Here is a 12,697-nt window from a genome sequence, read left to right as displayed (position 1 = left end):
ATGTACCTGTAAGTATTTTTCAAAATGTTGAATGTCCATGAATTTACTACTGAACAAAACGTATTCTTGATCTGGTGCTATAAAATTATAATTTACTTAAACATTAAACTCAAATATTTAAAAAATAATAGACTAAAAAAATCTAAAATTTTATAATTAGTCCTAATGAGTAGTGGTAATTAGTAAAAAAAGTTCATTAAAAATACGATTAAAGTAAATACGATTTTTCTTTTTTTTCTATAAATAAAATACATTTCAAAACATAAGTCTATTGCAATTGAAATGTCGTCCTCCATTTATTTGTACACGATTGAACCCGGGCCTCATAACTGGATGAATTTTATAACTGAAACAACTTTTTGACAACCGGCAAAAAGATATAATTTTCTGTCCTGACACGAGACATCCAATTGTATAGTTATTTTTCCATTCTTTTTACAATTTCTAATGAGTCATTAAAAATGTAACTGCGTTCTTTAATCAATGAGAAGGAACACAAGGCTAAAAGTATTAGGCTGTTTAAGATAATCAAATAGTGCGACTGGAATTGAAGAAAGTTATAAATATGAATGTGATTATTGAACTGGATATTTCTCTGTATATGTGCGCTCGAGGTAATAAATATTGTAGAGGCAAATATTTACCTTCAAATTGATTTATGGAATATGCGTTTATTTTTCTTTTAACATAATATTGTGTTCATTTGTAGCTGAATGAAGTGATTCATATACTATTTGTGAATTGTTCTAATTCAAATAGCAATAAAATGCAAATGTAACACTACAAATACGCAATCGCATCTGCGATTTTTCATTTCTTACACACTTAATTAAAACTATTCCCTGGTTCTAATAACTTAATCTTTCAAAGGCAATATTTTCCAGAAAATGATTCTTAAATATATCTATTTGGTTTTCGAATAGTAAATAAAAATAGTTTTGAATAACATACTGTTATTAGTTTAGTAAGAATTATAATTTTTTATTCCTTTTTTTATTCGTGCGGAAAGTTGTAAGACCTGGAGTCAAATAAACCAATTTTCGAATTTCGCATATGAACACAATAATTCAAAAACGAATTGAGAACGATAAATTATTGAAAAAATATTCGATCTTTAGGAAAAAATGACAGAATTCGAAAACAAAGTTCATCAGCAGGAAGTCCGCTCCTCTCCCAAACCAACAGCGATATATCAAGCTTACAACAAGTTAAGAAAATAAATGTGACATTGTGTTGCATACCCAAAAATATAAAAATGAATCAAATGTCATATCGAATCATTGTTCGATTCTTGCGGATATGTGAACGTGATATTTCAAAGATAGAAAGAACAAGCTAGATGCACGATTTTAAAATTTCTGACCCAACAAGATGACAAGTAAACTGTGCACACATTTAGACAATTACGACAGACTTGTTTTCTTTCGATATACAACAAATCTAAGCGCAGAAAGTGCCATTAATAATTTCATTCAAAATTAATTAAATCAATGTTTATTCATTTTCTCATCTCACTTTTCAAACGTAAACTTTTTAAGCGAAGATCAGTCACGCGGTATTCTTGTATTAAAAGAGTTTATTTTCGTGTAAGCTACTGAATAGTTCGAATTATCAGTGGAAAAATAAAAGTTTTGCAGTTTCTTTGATGTTAATACAATTTCTCAACTGTTAAAAGGAAACATTCGATAAAATAAAAATATTTTCGATACTTTTAAAAAAGAAATTTTTGACTGAATTTGTAATGCATAACACATATTGCCAAAGAGGTCTCTCGATATAATGTAGCTAAAGTGATTAATACTAAAATTGAAAATTTTTATAAAATGAATCCATCATCATCCAAGATTCTGACTAGTCAGATGAATTCCATTACTAATGCACGCGCGCCATTCCACAGCTTTAACTGTTCATTTAGATAAACTTCGAAATTCCATTTCATATTATCAGGAATTATTAACTATTCGATATTATTAAACCAAACCTATATTCAGTTTTCTGCTGTCTCAATGTTATGTCTGCTTTGTTTCGAGCTCAAACACGCAATGACCGTTGATTATCGATAAAACTATTTTTCATGCTTATCTTCAACACGCTTCTAATTTCGTTAATTGCTACATATTTCGCACATCAGATTAAGCCTTAGTTTGATTTTAAAGATGAAATTGTTTAGAGTTGAGAAATAGTCATGGTGCGCGCTTAACCTTATCGGAAAGAGAGAAAATTTTGTTATGGCACCTCATTTTGTTGTTACAATCAAATTTCGATATGACGATAACACATCAAAATTCAATTTCTCAGTTACCGCATTTGTATGAATTTGACTCGATAGATTTCAACTCCTTAACCAGTTAACTAAGAAATTTATTTTTTCAAAGCCCCCCCCCCCTTAAGTCTCCCTTTTTAAAGTCTAGGAATGACACATTTACACGTCAAATGAATAAAAATGGCTGCATAGTAAATTTTACTAGCATCATAATAAAGTGTATAATATTTCATTTTATAAGATAAAAAATTGTACACTGACTGTGTTAAAATGAAGATTTGGACTGACATGTGTACACATTGAACGCACTTGACTGATTGAAGGACGCCGTCTAACATTTGATACACCTCTTCAATCCTGATATTAGACTTCGTCCTGAAGTTTCATCCATTTTACTTGTTGCGAGTTTTGAGTTGTCTTTTTCTGTGTGCTCGAATGGACAGACTTCCTAATGATGCTTTATGTTTAATGCAATATTAATCCTGTCTTCAATGTTTTTAAATAATTTACACAAGAATTTTGTATTATTCGGTTTTTATTTAAAAATAATTAAGCATAAATCGTTTCTCGAAATATGCATTTAATCTTTTTTATACCACTATTCCTCTGATTTCTTGAAAAGTGTAAAATCGAAATAATACTATATAAGCCTACAATTTTTCCGTAGTGATTACATATCAAATTCCACTTCGCTAGCTTCTTTTGCATTTTTCAATAATCGTGTTCACAAACAGAGGGATATTATTCCAAATATGTTTTTCAGACTCATGAGCTTATTTTTTTGACTAATAAAGTTCCTTTCTTTTTGTTAAGGGGAAAAACCATTTATATTCTGTTCTTTTAATGTAGCAATGTATGCTGATGAATTGTGAATATAATTGCTTAGTTGTTAAGAACTTGAATGTCTTTAGGCATTTTGAGAATTCATAAGCAACTTTTCTGGGTTGAGGGTTTCATTTTTCAGTCGTTTAGCTTCGACAACTATTATCAAAGCACTCAAAGATGAGGTAGCATTTTTCAAAAGAAGTAATATAATACTATACTAAATTGATTTATTTACAATAAAATAAATGGTGCTATTATATAAAATCAATAACGGAGGAAAAAGCAATTTGGAATTAAAAATTCATATAAGGAATGCTTTTCTAAATCAGGAAGTTATCTGATCTTCAGTTAATGTGTGTCAACCGACAGAGTATGGAGTGACGGAGTTTTCGAAAAGACCTATGTGCCGGAGTTCATGCAAGCGATACCCCGAGATTAGCCAAAGGCCATAAGAAACTTGATGGGACCGCCAAAAGATAACCCCACCTAGCACGAAGGAACAAACGACACTTGATGGCATTGGACACTTGTAAACAACAAAGAACCCTCTAGAGAAATAGCATATTGGTACAGAAAATAGAGAAAAAAACATTACATTTTATATTACGTATTAAATTGTGAAACATTAAAAATGCCTGAAATACGTTAAATGTACGTTAATTTTTTACTTTAGGGGAGAACTAAAGACAAGAGCTTTGATAAAATGTCCCTAATAAAAGATTTAATGACTAGAATTTTTTCGAGTTCTTCGACGTCAAGAGGCATCCAATTTATTGGGCATCGGAGTCTGTGTTCTCGCCATAGTGCACAGGCTTTGATCACGTGATTTATAGACGCTTCTTCAGTGCCACACTGACAAGTCGAACTTTTGTCAAAGAAACGACTTTGATGACGAAGTGGTGTGCTAGAGGGCCAACAAAGTGATTTTCCATTTCTTTTTCGAAGAAGGATTTCTACTCTTCGACTGACAGAAACGGATGAAGCAGTAAACGGCAAAGCAGCACATTACTGAGGCTAACAAAAACAAGCGCAGAACCATCTCTTGAAAGGGATTGTGTTGTGAAGGGACAAAACTAAGCCACCTGTGGTCAACAAAATCCTTGATTTTCCTTTTAAAAATCTCAATGGGGTATCTTCCAGGTTCCTCCGAATTTTCTCCATACCTGTTCATTTCCAATCAGTGAAAAGTGAATGGTTCACATGCAAGATAATGGAAGTAACCATGGGAAAATGGATCTCTCTAACCTGAGAATTTTTTTTTCACTCAAAGCAATTAAAAGAAAGAAGAAGAGATGTCCTGAATCATTGCATCAAAATTAATGACTTTGGCTTTGAAATGAAGTTCTGTTACTCAATAATTGCAAATAAAATAATTGTTGGATATATCTGTAGTCTCTTTATATTCCGACACATCATATAAATTGAAAAAATATACAGTGCGACATTGAAATCCTCACCTCTGTCTATAATAATGAACGCAGTTTTCCTGAATTCAATACTTCTAAAACAAATTGAAAATTTTCATGAAATACCTTTATAAATCCAAAGCTGCCGCATTTAAACAGCACATATGACAATGATATTCTCAGGGCTATCTTATAAAATGACTTTAGTGCTTCTGATTCGAGAGATGGCATGGAACTTTAAAATTTACTCTATGAATATTTATTTCAGCCATGGGCCTAAAAACTTAATAATTATAATTAAAATTGTGATTAGATAATGCAGCTAGACAGTGATAGAGATTTCGACATTAAAAAGACCAAAGATCTATATCTAAGTTGAATGATTTTTTTCATAGATTACGATATTTTAGAAAATAATGAACAAAATAAAATGATTGATGAATTTATTACAAGGAAACAACGCAAAATATTTAGAAATTAGGATAATCATATTCATATCATTCAAATGAATAAATATAAAATGTACTGTTTAAGTAATTTAAATGTTACATTATGTAAACATAATTTTTTAAAATACAAATCATTCTTTTCTTGTACATAAATATCAAATGAGATTCAGAGTTTTGAATCAATTACATAAATTAGTTCAAACATGTTAAATAAAATATAAAGCGTTTCTACTAATTTTAATATATTCATTTAAATATCAAAGTTATATTATTTAAATTTTAAATAAATACATAGGAAAAGAAAAAAAAATATTATTTAAAAAATAATGTAACCTGATAAATATATCATGCACTCGATAATGTTAGTGGAAGCTGGATTTCTTTATTTTAACTTATATTGAGTCTTAAAATCTGACATTTGAGAAGATAATTTGGAGAATATTTCAGAGATTTGAAAGATCAAATCAGCTGGCTGCGTGGTGTAAACATTTGATATAAAAATAAAATAATATTGGCGGTATGCAGCTAAAAGTGACCAAGTAGAAGAAAAAGAAAGAATAAGCTATAAAAATTCTTGCCCTAGAATGTCATCAAGCATGTCAATATATCATTAGTATGCTGTGCGAATCATGACTACATCAATATATTGGCATATAAATATATTGATGTGCAGGATTTATTTCTATCGCGGAGCAGGCATTTTAAAACAACAAGAACGTGTTGCGTTTTTTCTTTTGACTTAGTTGCTTTTAATTATCTAACGATAGTACATCACACTCGACGGAATCGAAGAAGTTGATAAGCAGAGAAAAAATTTATTTTAAGTTTGAATAATATGAATTATGAATTATAAGGCAAGGAATAAATAGCAGAAAATAATTAAAACCTCCCAAAATTTCTTTTTATAAGTACGCTAGTAAAATTGTGATTCTAAAATTTGCTTCTATAAAATTTATTCTGACTTTTTTTAAACTGGAATTCAAGTCTAAATTATTTCACTGCATTTTATTTATTTTATTAAGATGAGAAAAGTTAATACATATATGCAGTAACCTGGCCTTTTATTTCCCCTTAGTTTTAAAGAAGTTAGACATGATTTTTCCGTTTAATTGTGGTGACCTTTATCTCGACTCCCTCCAGACATCGATTTTCAAACTAACCGCGACGGAAGTTTAAGTGGCTCAAAAGCATTCCGTTTCGCTTTCTTTCAGACACTTTAATTCAATAAAATACGCGGGAATAAACAAGTGGATTGCTTCTGGCATTTCAAGAGCAGCAACCCAATGATAAATGAAGACCTTCCGTTGGGAGAAATCAACAGAATAATGAGTCTTCCAACTTGGAAAACTGGCGAGTTTCAATTGTCATTTTTTAATAAAATTCGACGAATATTGACGACATGCTGTGTCTGTTTTCTAGTTTCTAAAGTAGTATAATTGCATTGAAAGATTTGATTATAAAGCTATAATGTTGTTACTGCATTTAAAAAACATTTCTGTTGACTTAGCACAAAAAACCCCGGAAAGTACTTTTTTAAAAATAAAAATATGTTACCAAAAAGGGTGAAGAATAAATGGATATTTTAATCTCAGTAATAATATGTATTGATTTTTTTAATTAATGTTCACGAATTTTTCTTCATTATGGAGTGAATAATTTATAGCATTATTAAACGCATATTTAATCTCCATCTGCTCTAAAAGAAAAATTCAAAAATTTCACCAAAATAGTTTATCCTATAAGCAAAGCTTCCGAACATTCAGACTATTCAATAAAGTTGAAACATTAAAACATTTTCCTTGTTTTAATTAAGTTCATCTTTTACTTTCTTGAAGATAGAAAAAAGTATTGTAAATTACAAAATAATAATAATAATAATCCAAACTCGAAATTGTGACGAATTATCACATTTTAGACTTCTCTGAGATCGAAAAACATAATTTTGGCATTATATCTGTTTGTCCTTCTGTTTGTCTGTTAGTGACAAAGACATCTAAAAAAATGTTTTAAATTAAACGACTGATATTTGATATATGGACTTAACACCAAATTTGTAAATTTCTATCAAATTTTGAGTCACAGCTATTCTGCGGAAGTCTGTCTGTCCGAGAGTTCGAAGATAAGTACACAAGAGAAAGCTAAATGGATTAAAATCAGTACAGATACTTAACAGGTTTATTCTAAGCACTGACCCATTTGCGCCAAATCCAACGAGGGTGTGACCACTTGTCGATCTGTATTTTCAGAAAAATATAAACGGTATTACTCACAAAAACGCAATGACTTAAATATATTCAAGTTGGCATGTCATTTTGTGATTGTAAGTGCAGTTTTGTGCCAAACTTTAGTTTTAATCTATCGGATTAAGTTTAATTATATTAACGCCCCGTTTTAAAGCAACACTAGGGCTATTTTGGGACTGGCCTTGTCATTTTTAACCGCGGTTAGATGAGGAGGACGACGTCAGAGCTGGCAACCCCCTCCAAACTTTCACACCACAGCAGCGGAAGACACGGTAGGGAGAAACGCGTTTAAAACACAAATCCAATTTCTGAATAGTATTAACTACATACCAGGGATTTATCTCCAATACCCTGGCTTATAATTAATTGTACAATAGGTTCAGTCAAAATACTAAATTCAAGCCAAAGATTAGTATTTCATTTCGAATGGGTGCCAATGCCATGCCAAGTGTTTTCTGGAAACACTCCTTCATTAAAAAAAAAAAAAAAAAAAAAGAGGAAATTTTGGGTGACTACTCCCGCTGGTTTGCGAATGTCGAAAGAAGCAAGGCACTATTGGTATTCTTATTCTCATGTATATCTTATTATACTTTTTCCCTTTCAGTACTTTTGTATATAATCTCATCAATAACCGCGTGATTGTAAACTCTCGAGTTTTTTCATTTCTTAATGAGTCACTCACATGCAGACTACTTCCACTGAACCTTTATGGCATTCTATGGACAAAATAACAAAATTTGATTGTCTACGTTCAGTAATTTCAAAATTTCATCTCCATTCTAAGATATGGAAAAAGTGCAAATATTTCTCCCCGATTCCAGTCACTGATGTTTCAAATTTCAAATTCCACTTTCCCGGCTTATATACAGCTGAAGAAACACCAAAAACCTGCTCAATAAGATTGAAAATGCATTATTATTTCTGCAATGATGCAAAAGTGTCCAGATAAGCGCCTCAAAAGAGCATGCATCTAAATATGCGACTTTAGCCGCCAAATTTCAAGAATAGTTCATTCCCGTCCCACTCTCTCCCCAACAAATTTTAGTTTCAACGGCACAGAGAATTTATCTCGAAGACTCAAATTCGATTGCTCATTATTTTTGGAACAGCAAAATTTAACTGAAAAAAGAAGAAAAAAAACTGTTCATTTCGCCACTTCTGGTAAGAATAGAATATATTCTGCAAAGAGGGATATCATTCCTTCCTGAACGCCGAAATTTCTATACAAAGCATAGAACAGGCTATTTATTGTAATGTAAAACTGATTTTTTTAAAGTTAATTTCACGTAAACAAAGTAGAGAGAAAGTATTGTAATTATAAAAATTTTCGAACTCGAGATTTTGATGCATTTGCAAATTACAGAGATCCCAGAGTTTGAAAAATACATTTTAGCATTTTGCGTATCTATCTGTGACAAAGATAATTCAAAAACACTTTGAGCTGGAAGGATAAAATTTGGTTCATGGCCTTTATACTAAATTTATATATTTTTATCAAATTGTGAGCAATCTCTAGTTACAGGAATTATGATATCTAGTTCGATTCAGAGGAAATCTATCTGTACAGCTGTTCGATTATAACTTAACGCGATAACTGCGAAACGAAGAGAGCTAAATAGAGAAAATTTGGCAAACAGATTTAAAATCTATATTGTTGACACTTATCAAATTGTGAGCTAACATACATTTGAGCGTCTCTCGGTCTGTACTTTCAGAAGCATGTGAATGCCATATTCCTTCCCCCACCCCAAAAAAAGTGCAATTAATTTAAATAAATAAAATTTGGTATGCAATTTTGTTTGTGACTACATTTGTTATTTTGAGTCGGATTTTATTTTTATCCTGCTTGAGAAAAAAAGGGTCTAGAGCACACATTCGAATTTCAGATACTGTTCATCGCATCCCAAGTGGATCGCCAAAAAACGTGCTAAGGATTATGCCATAGATTCAGTAAAAATGCTAAACTCACGCCAAAGGCTAGTACTTCGTATATGCAAGGTATTGCGGGCTTTCCCAAAGCCCACATTTTTTTTTTGCGAAAGTTTGGAGGAGACCATTTCCCCTGGTTTCATTGATTAGTTTTAGGAAAGGCACAATAGATTTTCTAACGAAAGTTCTACCCTTTCCCTTTCTCTGTCTATCTCAAACGCCCAGTTTACCCTGGCTGGAACCCATCTCTCCATCGTTTTCAGTGCGGCTCTAGTTGGGGCCACTTTGTTGCGCCCTTATAATGCAATCGGAAAGCCGAAGACACAGAAGTGACGTCGCTTATTTTTTTTTGAAACGGGACTCCTTAATCTCCCTCAAAGTAATCATCTACGCCAATAAGGCGTCAATATTAAGACGACTTTCACCTGAGCTGCATTAATTCACTGCAGACCTCCATTGCGCGTCTCTTATGATTTCTGGTATCAACGCTATTTCAAGGTATGATTCTAATCGGAACTATGAAATGGATTGTATTGTGGGCTCTGGGAGAATGAGATGGAAGGTTGAAAATATAACACCCGTAAGTAAAATTAAGAATTAATTCCAAAATGAATAAATTATTACAAATATTCATTGTCAGTGTTTCCTCATTCGCCAATTTTAAAAGTGAACGAGACGAGTTGAACTCTACTGTTCGCCAAAAGTGGTTATTTATGTAATGTACTCAAAACTCTCTCGAAATTTCATATATTCTGGAGTATTTAATGCCGTAAATCAACTAGATGTTTTTTAAATCCCCGAGAAATCAAACTAATTTTCATCCCCGAGAAATCAAACTAATTTTCAAACTATATTTAGTTTACAAATCTGTTAATTCAACAAAAAAAATATATCAATAAATATATCAATAATTTTATATTTCAAAATTGTAGAATAAACTATTATTTTTACACAAAGAACAAATGGGTTCCAGTTTTATCGAAAATATTTCCAAATGCAGGATCTAATGAACAGTTCAAGAGGCCGAGCAAACATAATTTTTAAAGTATTCTTAACGGAACGCCATTACTTACGATAATTTCCCTTTAATGTTTGCAGCGAAAATGAAAGCATGTTTACCCAAAGGAAATCGCATAGGCAAATTGAATATGAAGTGGAACCTCGATTTCTAAACAGATCCCAGCCACCTCTAATCTGAAATAAGCATTTCAACCGAAGCGAGCCCTAATTTGTTAACTAAAATCAACGTTAGATAAATTAGAGAAAAATTGAAACATTACAATTAGAGAAAATGTGTTAGTATTTATTTTCACGAGTAGTGTAAAATCTTTTATGCCGATGCAATTGTAAGTTCATTTCTGTAAATCTAAAATCTTAGATGCATCTATAATTTTTTCATACAATTTCCATTTATATTCTATCATTTAATTTTAACAAGATTTTTAGATTCATAATTCATGATTAAAAATATAATGAAACGAATTTAAATGAAAATTTCAGAGATTAAGTACATTAGAAAGTGAGTGACAAATAGATTTCAAAATTCCCTATATTCAAATAAGTTAATAAAAGCGCGTAAAAATATATTCGATTTCAAACACCATTCAGGTTTTCATATTTCAAAAGGATTTCTTTACTGATTTGAGAATGCAAATTTCAGGAACAATCCGTAGAATGTGTGAATGCAATTTGAGAAAAGGTACCGAAATTAATGAAGATACAAAAATACGCGCAAAATAAGGAATTAAGAATAAGAAAAATTATACATAACAGAGCTATATATGTATGAAATAAAAGAGCAAATAAACTATTTAAGAATTTAAAAACTGAAGACATTTAAAACATTAAAAGATAGATTAAAACCTGAGAGCAATTATACATACAATTGCCTATTTCATTGGCAAATAGTAAACAATAAGTATCTCGTCTGATTTCAAGCAAAGAATGGTATAAATTTTATAAAAACAAATATAATTACGTTAAGATATATTATATTATTCCAAATCAGGAATACATTTTATAGTACATTAAACCTCCGTGAATTGAAGAAATAAGTCCATAGACTACCGTAAAAAGAGCAAAGGCGCGTAATTGTAAAAGAAAAGCATTACGAAACGAAGACCAAATTTTCCTTTTATTTTTCTTTATCAGAGGCAGTCACTAATTTCTGACTGCACAGATGCCTAGGGCAGTTCCGCAGCGAGGGGCCGGAAAGAGGTCGATTAAAAAAAAGTTCTTTTCCTGGTTACAAATGAATAAGTTTGTACAAAATACAAATTCTATGAATGATAAAATATTAAAGTAATATTAACCCTCTATCAAGTATGAGGTCAAGTTCGTATGTGTTTCCTTAATGTCACTTTGTTATTAGATTATTTATTAGATGATTTATAATCAATAATAAATTGGAATCCAAAAATGAATTTATTGAAGACAACCTTTTTAAAACTGCTTTCAATAGTTCATTAAAGATTTGAATTTTTTATTTTAATTATTTTTTTATTCTATATCTTTCAATTTATAATTTGTGACTCTTGAAATCCATTTCATTCTTCTCCCCTAAGTGACACAATTTTTATGGCGAGGCATTTTAATGAAATCAATTGTTTGTTGATAATTATGTTCTGTAAGTACTAATACAAAGTACTGTCATCTAGAAAACTAACAGAAAATTTCAAAATTCTAGCACATCAAGAGGTGAATCAAAGATAATTTACAACATTACATCTTGAGAAAAAAAGTTAAATAAAGATGTATAAAATCAAACACTTACTCAACAAAAGCCGACATATTTTGGTTCCTTCGTGACCTATAACGTTTTTTTTTTCTCAGATGCACTCAGTTTGCGCAGCCGTCAGCTTTCGGTATTCATCAATGACAGAAGCGTGAAAGGAGAGGAAAGCAGCTCAGAAGCAGACGTTTTAGATAACACCGTCCATTATCCACTGAAAGCGCGCCAAATGGATAACACTTTTTTTCTTGTTTCGCCAACGGTGTTATCGGGAGCTGTCAAAATTCAGCGGAGTAAAAAGTTATGTCCGCTTGATGCCATTCGACTGATCCGTTCACAATCTGTGTCGACTAATGGGTAGCAAGAAATATTGAACGGTTCTGCCATTCATAAAAATCCTTAAGCCCCAAAACATCATGTCACATTATATAAATATATTGAAATGAATTCCTTCCTACTGGCTAGATTGTATCATCTTTAAAACAGTTTACAAAAAAATGCCAGCTCATGAATAATATCACCCCAAACTTGATTCATTTCTTCGTCACTATTTTTATAATACTGTTTTGCCGTTATTTCTTAATCAATTTCATTCATTTAGCTCAAAATAATACAAAATACGAGATCCTTCCATTTCATTTAAAACAAAAATACATGAAGAGAATTTGAAAATTAAATATTTTGCAATGGAAAAATACGCATTTTTTAAAATTAAACATTATAATGCGAAACCTGACTTCACAATTAAACAGAATACAGAGCATTTTATTAAAGAAAGAATTATAAACCTCTACTTAACCAGCTAACGCTAAGTAGCGCAAAAAGGGTTTTGGTACAATAACATGTTCTGG

At 31.1% G+C, this 12,697-nt stretch overlaps 1 protein-coding gene and 1 long non-coding RNA gene across 2 annotated transcripts in view; both read right to left on the bottom strand.

Moving 5' to 3' along the window:
* Window positions 1–11,988, bottom strand: part of LOC129989097 (uncharacterized) — a 48,896-nt gene extending 36,908 nt beyond the window's left edge. The window contains exon 1 of the long non-coding RNA XR_008785729.1: window positions 11,889–11,988. This is a non-coding gene — a long non-coding RNA (uncharacterized LOC129989097). The remainder of the gene's footprint in view (window positions 1–11,888) is intronic.
* Window positions 1–12,697, bottom strand: part of LOC129989095 (uncharacterized) — a 442,343-nt gene that overhangs the window by 163,580 nt on the left and 266,066 nt on the right. The gene's annotated exons all lie outside the window — the stretch shown is intronic.

Source organism: Argiope bruennichi, chromosome 10, assembly GCF_947563725.1.
Source record: "Argiope bruennichi chromosome 10, qqArgBrue1.1, whole genome shotgun sequence".
In the NCBI taxonomy this organism is placed as follows: Eukaryota; Metazoa; Arthropoda; class Arachnida; order Araneae; family Araneidae; genus Argiope; species Argiope bruennichi.
The sequence above is the reverse complement of the archived record's forward strand: the minus strand, read 5'-3'. Positions and strand labels throughout refer to the sequence as shown.